The following is a 9,739-nucleotide window of genomic DNA, read 5'->3' on the forward strand; positions in this document are numbered from 1 at the left end:
AATGTAATGAATAACTGCTTTTCAAAGATGCTATATTTTATTTATATTGATACATTTTTCATAAAGTTCCATGCATGTTTAATGTTTATACATTTTTCAAAATATTAACATGAAAGTTTTGTCTGTTACAGTTTGACAGGTTTTCACCACTGCACATTTAATTTTTGTCCACTTAAATGATATGCAATACAATTTTAGCAGTAAAATCTATGAATATGACATAAAATATTAACCAAAATTATGCTAATCAATCAATAAATCACATTTCCTAGAAAGTAAAAAGTATAGCTAAACAAAAAGTTATACTGACAATTGAAATTTTGGTACCATGCCAACTGTTGTGTGCTTGGCTTTAGAGAATCAAGAAATTTGACTAAAGTGTTTTAGTCAAAAGAGTTCATGCAGACACAGAATACAGATCATCTCAAAGAACAGATGGAGATGTCAAAGATCTAAAATGACTGACAATCTCGCTTCCTGCATTAAGACCAGAGAGTCTATGACTCACTGCCACACAACAGCACAGCTTTGAGTTCAAACACAGAGTGCTTCATCATAATTCCTCAAAGTGGGACTTGAATGAGATCGCCAAAAGTTCAATCACATCCTGATAAATCTATAGCACACAACCTCAGAGTAGGGAAAGAAAACATTAACATACTATGATTCTTTTCTGTTCGAGTCCTTAAAAGTATTTCAGCAGTGTTCATATAACAGCAGGAGCTTTTTATTTCAGTTCTGGGATTTTAGATGTGCTCAGCTCTTGAAATTGTTGAGACATGTTCATATGAAAGTAATGCTTTGTCAGCCGCAAACAAACTCCAAAGGAAGCAAAAGTTCAGATTCATGTACTTACAGTCCATTGTTCTCTGACTGTTTGTCATATGGAGGACTTCAGATGGTGATGGCTTGAAGGTTAAAGCTCTGAATGAACTTTGTAATGTAGAAAGCTTAAGTCTAATCCCAAGCAATGGTGACCAGGAACTAAAGATTTACGGTGTTCAAAATCTAGCCTGTTCTTATTGTGCCACTGTTAACCTCAGGCTCCTCCATGGGAATCAGCTCTATGATTTTTGGCCATGCAATAAAACATAATGACCAATTACACATTTGTGCCAGACAGAAAGACAGATTTTTAGACAGAGACATTTAGACGACAGACAGACAGACATAGATAAACTAACAGACAGACAGGCAGACAAACAGAGACAGACACAGACAATTCGACAACATACAGAGACAGTTTGACGACAGAGACATTTCGATGACAGAAGGACAAACAGGCATATAGACAACAGACATTTAGACAGACAAACGACAGACAGTCATTTAGACAACAGACACAGACGATTAAACAACATACAGAGACAGTTTGAAGGCAGACAGATATTTCGATGACAGAAGGACAAACAGACAGACATTTAGACAACAGACAGACAGACGGGCATTTAGATGACAGACAGACAGGTAGACATCATACAGATAGTTAGACGACATACAGATATAAATAGACAGATTAGACCGATAGAACCTGGGCACTGTTGAGCATAAAACTCAATTTTCATCAACTGAGCAGCCAGACTCAAACTCAATAGACAAACATTGACACTCCATTTATCAGAAGATCTAAGAACACAATGACAAATGTGGCTGCCACGTTACATAAAATGGGGAAAGAAATCAGTAGTTTCATATAGAGGGAGCTAAAGCAGAGAAAACTAGGAGATATCAGAATCTTACAAAGCTTACAAATAACCAATAGGCAAAATTCCAACTATATTTAAATATGTATTATCAATTTAAATAGGTTCATGTGCATCTTTTACCCCGACTACATGCCTGTAGCTAATTTTGCAACAAAGTTGAGGTTTGTAATTATCACAGTTTTCTCTTCCACACACAACACTGAAGAAACCAGGGAAAACTGTGTTTGAATTTAGTCAAGAGTTTCCCTTTCATGCAAAATTCATTAGCGCTGAATATTTTAAAGACAAAACACAAAGCAGAAAACAAACAGAATATAGCTGTGTTTGTGGAATTTGTTTTCAAACTATAAGACAAGTATCTGACCATTTGCGGTACACCATGATTCTCACAAAAACAAATCTTAGAAGTCTTTATTTTAACAACACACCAACTTCTAAATAGCATTAAACACTAAACAAACACTAAATAACTAAATCATATATGTTCACCCCAAAATGAAATTGTCATCTTTTACTTACCCTTTTGTCATTCCAAAACCCCAAGACATTTGTTCATCTTTGAAACACAAACTTAAGAGATATTGTTTATGAAGCCGAAGAGATTTCTGTTCCTCGATTGAAAGTGCATTACACTAAAACTGACTTGACTGATATGGATTGATTAAATGGATTGGTTGATTGGTTGGTTGATTGATTGATATGGATTACTATTACAACGTCTTTTTGTATTTTTTTGAGGCATTAAAGTTTTGGCTTTCAATGAATGGATATTATTAAGAATATTATTAAAGAATATTAAATATCTTAAAGGATTTGTCCACTTTTAAATAAACTTTTCCTGATAATTTACTCACCCCCATGTCATCCAAGATGTTCATGTCTTTCTTTCTTCAGACGAAAAGAAATTAAAGTTTTTGATGAAAAAATTCCAGGATTTTTCTCCTTATAGTGGACTTCAATGGGCACCAAACAGTTGAAGGTCAAAATTAGTTTCTGCAGCTTCAAATTGTTCTACACAATCCCAAATGAGAAATAAGGGATCTATCCAGTGAAACAATCACTCATTTTCTGAAAAAAATTGAAAATTATAGGTTTTCTGCCCTCCACAGGTCAAAATTTGAACTAATTGTTATATACTATTGAACTAGCATATTGCATATAAACATTAGTTCAAACTATGACCTGAGGAGGGCAGTAATACACTTAGCAGTGTCTACACTGCTGGAATTATAATAGAGAAGAAGAAGAGAGCTAGTTCAAGATGGGCATTTATGGTAAAAACATATATAATTTTCTTTTTTTTTTTTTTTTTTTTTTTTTTTTAGAAAATGAGTGATGGTTTCTCTAGATAAGACCCTTATTTCTCATCTGGGATTGTGTAGAACAATTTGAAGCTGCAGTGAAACTAATTTTGACCTTCAATTGTTTGGTGCCCATTGAAGTCCACTATATGGAGAAAAAATCCTGGAATGCTTTCATCAAAAACTTTAATTTCTTTTTGACTGAAGAAAGAAAGACATGGACATCTTGGATGACATGGGGGTGAGTAAATTATCAGGGAAAGTTTATTTAAAAGTGGACTAATCCTTTAATTTGTGTTCCAAGATGAATAGACATCTTATAAGATTGTACCTTTCAAAACACCCAGCGAGTTGACAACATAAAACTGTCATCAGTGGACAATGTGCATCAGACTGTGTATGAATACTAGTGTTACATTCGCCTCAACAAATGGTAGGGAAGGGCAAATGTTCAAATAGCCAATAAAACCTTTGGTCTAACACTGGAGAACTGGGTCTGTTTCTGATCCGACGTTTATGCTGTCCTTCTGAAATGACCTTGTACTAGTTAAGTGATTTCATTGTTTGGCGGGTTAAGGTTACTGTGGCTGTTGTGCGGTAATTATATTTGCCTGATATTCTTTGTGTACGCTGGGATGTAATGACTTATGACTGATTAAATCTGCAAATCAGTAGTGCTGAAGTTCTTCACCCTGCTGCCTTTTCTAATTACCTCAACCTGATTGCAGCTCCGCTGTTCTCTTTTTTTCAATTGTGGAAAAACACCCACACAACGAAGACGGTTTCACTGCTTCAAAAAAAAGAAAAGAAAATGCGTGACATTTAACATGCAAAACTAAACCCCTATGGCCATTTAAAGGCAGAAAAGATTAAAGAGGAAACAAAAAACAGTAATGATAGAGATGTTTTGGATTGAAAATGAATTACATTTTGCTTAACAGCCAAACAGTTTTAATTTCCCACACTTATGCTTGTATACTATATTGTATTAGTTTCAGGCCAGTTGACAAAACTGTCACCACCAATATGGTAAGGTATCGTTAACTATAGTTGCCATTAACGTCAAGTAAGAATTTTCACATAGTAGACTAACAGCTTTTTTTTTTTATTATTATTATTATTGCCAATGTTTGAACAGCTTGTGAAAAAACTTAAATGAGACCATATCAACATCCCAGGTTGGCTATAAAAGCCTGTAGACTGATTTTTACATGAAGGACTTCATCAAAAGGAATTGCAAAATTTGTGATCATCTTAAAAGCATCAGTTAAATAAAAGTACATAACGTTTCCTTAAATCCATCTAAATACATATACTGTCTGAATCATCCAAAATGATATTTAAAAAAAAAAAAAAAAAAAATTCACGTTTTAGTGCAGAGCCAGGGAAAATATTGGCAGTGCAAGTACAAATCTGAAGGACTGGACCAGGAAAAATCATTTTTGTTGAGTCCTAAATCACAAGCTTCCAAACTCTGGAGACTTTAAAAAAAAAAAAAAAGGGTCGCAATTCACAAGGATGATTTAAGGAAAATGCGCGCACACATTTACACACGCACACACATACATATATACACACACATTTTGTATATTATATATAGATATAGATATAGATATAGATATAGTCAAGCCATAAATTATTCAGACATTTTTTATATATTTTTACTAGTGGGTGCAGGACACTATAGTTCATTTATGTAAGTGAGGATAGCAAAATAAAAGTAAACAGTGACATATTATACCCAAAAATTCTTCACACAGTGGACTACCAGTAAAATTGATAAAAATTTGGAACCAAAAATTATTCAGACACTTTGACCTGACCATGTTTTGAATAAGTGTTATCTGACATAATGAAGATTTTTTTTTTCTGACACAGTTTAACTCCAAGATCTTGTCATATTTTATTACCTTTTTTTTAAAACCATAGTGAATTAATGAATGAAATGAAGGTGTCTGAATCAATTTTGGTTTGACTGTGTGTGGTGTGATTTTTTATATTATATATATATATATATATATATATATATATATATATATTTTTTTTTTTTTTTTTCCCTCAAGATTCAGGGAAGGAGGAGGCGGGAACTGCCTGTTAAACGTAAACAATTGCATGTAAATGGTTGTATACGGGCCACATCAATAAAAAAATAAAAATAAAATAAAACGCTCTTAACATAATTTTGAAAACCACTGGTACTAACCACAATAGGCTATAACATGACCTGACCTGAAAACTATTAAAAGGCAACAGTGTTCTACTGACCCCACTTACAATCTATACAACATAAAAGCCAAATGGACACTATCATCGATCAGGAGCTGCAAGATGCAGTGACGGTCAATAAGCCACATGTGTGATTTGGCCTGGTGGACGGACGATACAGCCAGCATGTGTCATGTTTCATTTTAAAAATGATCTCCAATTGCAATCCTAGCATCTACTGCCAGTGTTTTTATATGCAGGTCATACTGTCTCTCCTCTGAGAACTGGAGTTAAATAATGGCCTGGCATCCGGATATATCTAGACACACGATCCATGTTAACGCAAGAGTGTTTTTATACTTGTGAAACTGGTATAAACTGCACTGATCATCAATAATTAGTTAACAGAATAAAATAAGTGGTGTAGGATTTACTTTGAAACCATTTTCACTGAGAAACAGCTAAATTTCTCATATTACAAATAAATGGCAAGTACTACATTGAATTAAACATGAAATTTTGAAATTGAAAGGCTCAAATAGTATTTTCTTGTAAAACGTACTCCAATAATCTTTTTATTTACAACTTCAAAACAATACAGTGTGGTCATTTTAACTATACTATTAATACTGTAAAAACAAAGCCTCATTTTATTTTAAATGTCATATTTTCCTTTTATTTTAATAGCTGCACTTAGCTAACTTAACATTATGCATAAAGTAATTGAGACTACTGATTAACCAGATTTTCCATCCGACAAGGAGGATACAGACATTGCACAAATCACCTTGCACACAAAGCACCAACACAAAAATCCAAAAAATTCTGGAACTAAATAGTTGTATACTACACATACTTCATACTTCAATTTATTTTAAATGCATTACTTTATGTAGTCTCTTATAGCTCTACAGTGCGTGTATGTTGGTATGTTTTAGCACAACAAAGGCTTTGTGTCTGGTCTTGTTGTTCTGCTACAGCTAGTTTAAAATTGCACCCATATCTCTAGACACTATTTCCCATTATAGCCATTTTTCTATACTCCAGAAAATGTCCCATTGTTCTTGTGACTTCATCTGGATTGAGTCTGTCACACTGCTTGTTGTTCTTGTCACGCTGGAAAATCTCCCAGATTCACCCACTAAGGCACACACAAACTTGGACAACTTGCCGAAACATCTCATAGTATTCTATTGCTCTTTATGTAATTATACAAAATAATTTAGTAATAATAATAACTAATACTTCTTTTTAAATCAATGCCAGGGGGATAAAGGGGTTGGCAACATCTCTTTTGCCTCCCTTGAGTTAATTTTGTTCTCTTTGAAATCCAAAAACCTAAAATAAAATATTATATTAGATACAATATAATTAGAAGAAATGAAAGCAAAGCTAAAAGAAATATTTAAAAAACTAATAATTACAAAAGCACAAAACAAAATTAGTTAATCATTAAAATTAAAACAGAAAATATAAAAATACAAAACATATTAATAAACACTATAATAGTATAAATAGTAACCGTGTAAAGGACTACTAATAATTAGAGTAATACCACTAATAAAAAGGTAAACAATTCATGTACTTAACAGAAATTAACTTAAATGACTTCAGAAACAAAAGAATCGGTGAACGAATGTAGTTTTAGCAAATATTTTAAAGCCACCATCAGTACACCATGTTTACCAAGGATTTGTTAGATAATATTGTCTTTTTATGCTTTTTTAAATAATTTACATATAGCATTGGTTCCTTGTTGATAGTCCACAAGCCTTCACCAAGAAACCATCTAAACATGAAATTGAACTGGAACCAGGGGCAGCCTCTTCATAAGGGCAATAGGGTGACGCACCACCATTTTTTTTTTCTTTTTTTTTTTTTCCAACCACAGTGTTACACTTGCACTGCTCTAAACTGTTTGTTCTGCCTCTGGATATAGTCCAATCAGTGTCAATCACGCTCTGTGGAGTACCGCCTTTTTTTGGGCGATTTTGCCGAAAATTGCCCCACGTGCTCCCATAGACTTCCATTCAAAGAACTTTTTTCCGAACTGCAGTCACTGCAATGCATTCTCTGGGTTCCGGGAGGGCTAGAACTAACGTGCTTTCATCACACGTAACCTTAACTTGTGCAGCGATTGGTGGAAACGTCTCTATTTATAATCTTTAAGCTAAAGTGACATCCAATAATTTCCTCAGTGCATAACTTACATTTCACAGACATTTTCTCCATCTGTAAGTGTTAGAAAGTTGAGAAAATATTTCCATTTTGCTGTCCAGGAGACAGGAGTGGAAGCACAAACTTCCGTGAACGTGCGCCGAACAGACGGAGCGCAAAAAATCTGACTAAAATATACATTTAGCTAAAATATTTGTTGATTGTTTGTTTTTGTTTGCGAACATAAATGTGCCATATGTAGAATTTCGAACCTACAAGTGTATTTTTATGATAGCAGTAACTGTAAAGTGACTATTGTAGGGTAATCATAATAGACTAATAATAGTCTGCTTTTTTTTTTATTTTCAGTTTTAGTTTAGTGAACGTAACGTCTGCTTTAAAAAGCATTATTTTGTTTTTTTTTTAAATTGTAGTGTCACAATGTTAGAATGTAGGCCTCATGTAATTGACTCATGTAATTTGACTTTTTTGCATATAATATAACATATACTACATGGTTACATTCATGTTTTTTTTTTTATTTATAGCATTCAATATGAACACTGTTTGTAGGAAAATATTGGGAAGGATGTGAAATAAAAAAAAAAAAATAAATAAATAAAAATTAAATACAGATTTTTATTTTTATTTTTTTAGTTCAAATAGAAAATGTACAAAATACCGAGATTATACATCGCCATTCAGCCCAAAAATAGAGCTATGAATTTTTGGCCATATCGCCCAGCCCTATGGCATGCTTTAAATACTGAATTTTCCATGTTTTAGATAAGCAGTGGTGATACATTACATTACATTATTTAACAATTAGCCCATTCTGTATCTCTAATTATTATTATTATTATTTTAGCACCAGCCGCCACTGACTGAAACATGACTTTCTATTGAACTAAGAAACAACTAACACATTGCATCATTTCAGAGGAAAAGCAGAACACTGCCTTTAAGATTTTAATGAAGACCACATTTATGGCAATCCTCACAACTGGCTTTACTGTTTTTGAGGACATCCTCAATACAAGCTCACCGTACCTGCATGCAACTAGCTCGAACAAGACTGAAATCTGGAGGTGAGTCTGTTCATTTAAAACTTCCATTCCTACCACCCAACTAGCACATGTTCTCCCTGCTCACCTGGCAGATAAAGGGCTCTTGCATGTCTTGTAGATACCATCAGACTGCACTTCAGGGCTGCCTTAAGGTATTTAATTGAACTTCAGCAACCATAGCAAATGAAGCTCCGGTGAACACAGAGGGGCAGGGTTATGGAGCACATTGAACTCAACAATGCGTGTGTTTTGAAAGCCAGCACAGGGTTTACAAGCAAAAGCACTCAGATGTTGTGCAGCCATCACTGCAGAACTGCACAGCTGGATCACGCGCTCAAATCATTTCATATCGCGTCTGTTTCTTACATTGTGCCCACAGAGGCGAGAGCAACGTGGAGTAAATGACGGCGAGCGTGAATGTGGCTCAATTAAAAACAAACACGCAAAATAAAATACGCATGCCCCCATAATATACTAATACCAGTAATGTATGGCTTATTAAATCTTGCATTCACAAAACGCTGCTATTATGACGGGCTCGGGCGCGCGGCTTACCTGAGAATTCAGCCCGCGTTCATTGTTCTGTTAAGAGGGTAATATATTCCTCTCGATCCCTTCCAGTCGCTATTGTTTGCGTGCTTTGATAAAGAGAGAGCTGGAGGCGTGCTGCGGGATCGGTGGTGATGCTCCAGCGGTAACGGACGACCGTGTAGTCGGTGTCTTTGATTCCTCCGGCTCTCGGTTTCAGATGAGTTTAGTGTTGGAGGGGGCGGAGCCTCGGAGCTGCTTCTATACACAGAGAGCTTGATTGACAGGTAGCGGCGCTTTAACCATCTCAGCCGCTCTATTGGATTAGAAAGCTTTCAGAGCGAAAATCGTAAAACGATAAACTTGTACAGTGGCCCTAGACTGGGATGTAGAGTAGCATATTGTGTTTTGTTCAGTAAGAATGTTCTTTTACTATTATAATATCTTAAATATACTATTATAAATATCTTATTAACCATTTTAGCTAGCCATATGAAAAATTTTTAAGTTAATAATTCTCCTTGGGAAGATTAATTGACATAAAGTTAAGGTAATAATGTGTATTAAGCCCTCTTTTAAAGTTTGTTTTGTCTGTCTGTCTATTTGTAAAGATTTAAAAATAGGCTATTCTACGACTCATTGAATGCAATTACTAGAAATAAGAGATTAATAAAACATTCCTTGTTTGGCAAAAAGGTAATGTAATGCTTTGCGTAGTTATGAAACAAGAAAAATATGTAAATGGATCAAGACCAGAAAAATATCTGTTGAAAAC

The 9,739-nt window shown here is 34.4% G+C and overlaps 1 protein-coding gene across 1 annotated transcript in view; it reads right to left on the reverse strand.

Annotated features, from left to right (window-relative positions):
- Positions 1–9,178, reverse strand: part of st6gal2a (ST6 beta-galactosamide alpha-2,6-sialyltranferase 2a) — a 75,117-nt gene extending 65,939 nt beyond the window's left edge. The window contains exon 1 of the mRNA XM_067409947.1: positions 8,992–9,178. The gene's annotated coding sequence lies outside the window, so the exon portion shown is untranslated. The remainder of the gene's footprint in view (positions 1–8,991) is intronic.
- Between the last annotated feature and the right edge of the window lie 561 nt (positions 9,179–9,739).

Source organism: Chanodichthys erythropterus, chromosome 14 (assembly GCF_024489055.1).
Source record: "Chanodichthys erythropterus isolate Z2021 chromosome 14, ASM2448905v1, whole genome shotgun sequence".
Classification (NCBI taxonomy): Eukaryota; Metazoa; Chordata; class Actinopteri; order Cypriniformes; family Xenocyprididae; genus Chanodichthys; species Chanodichthys erythropterus.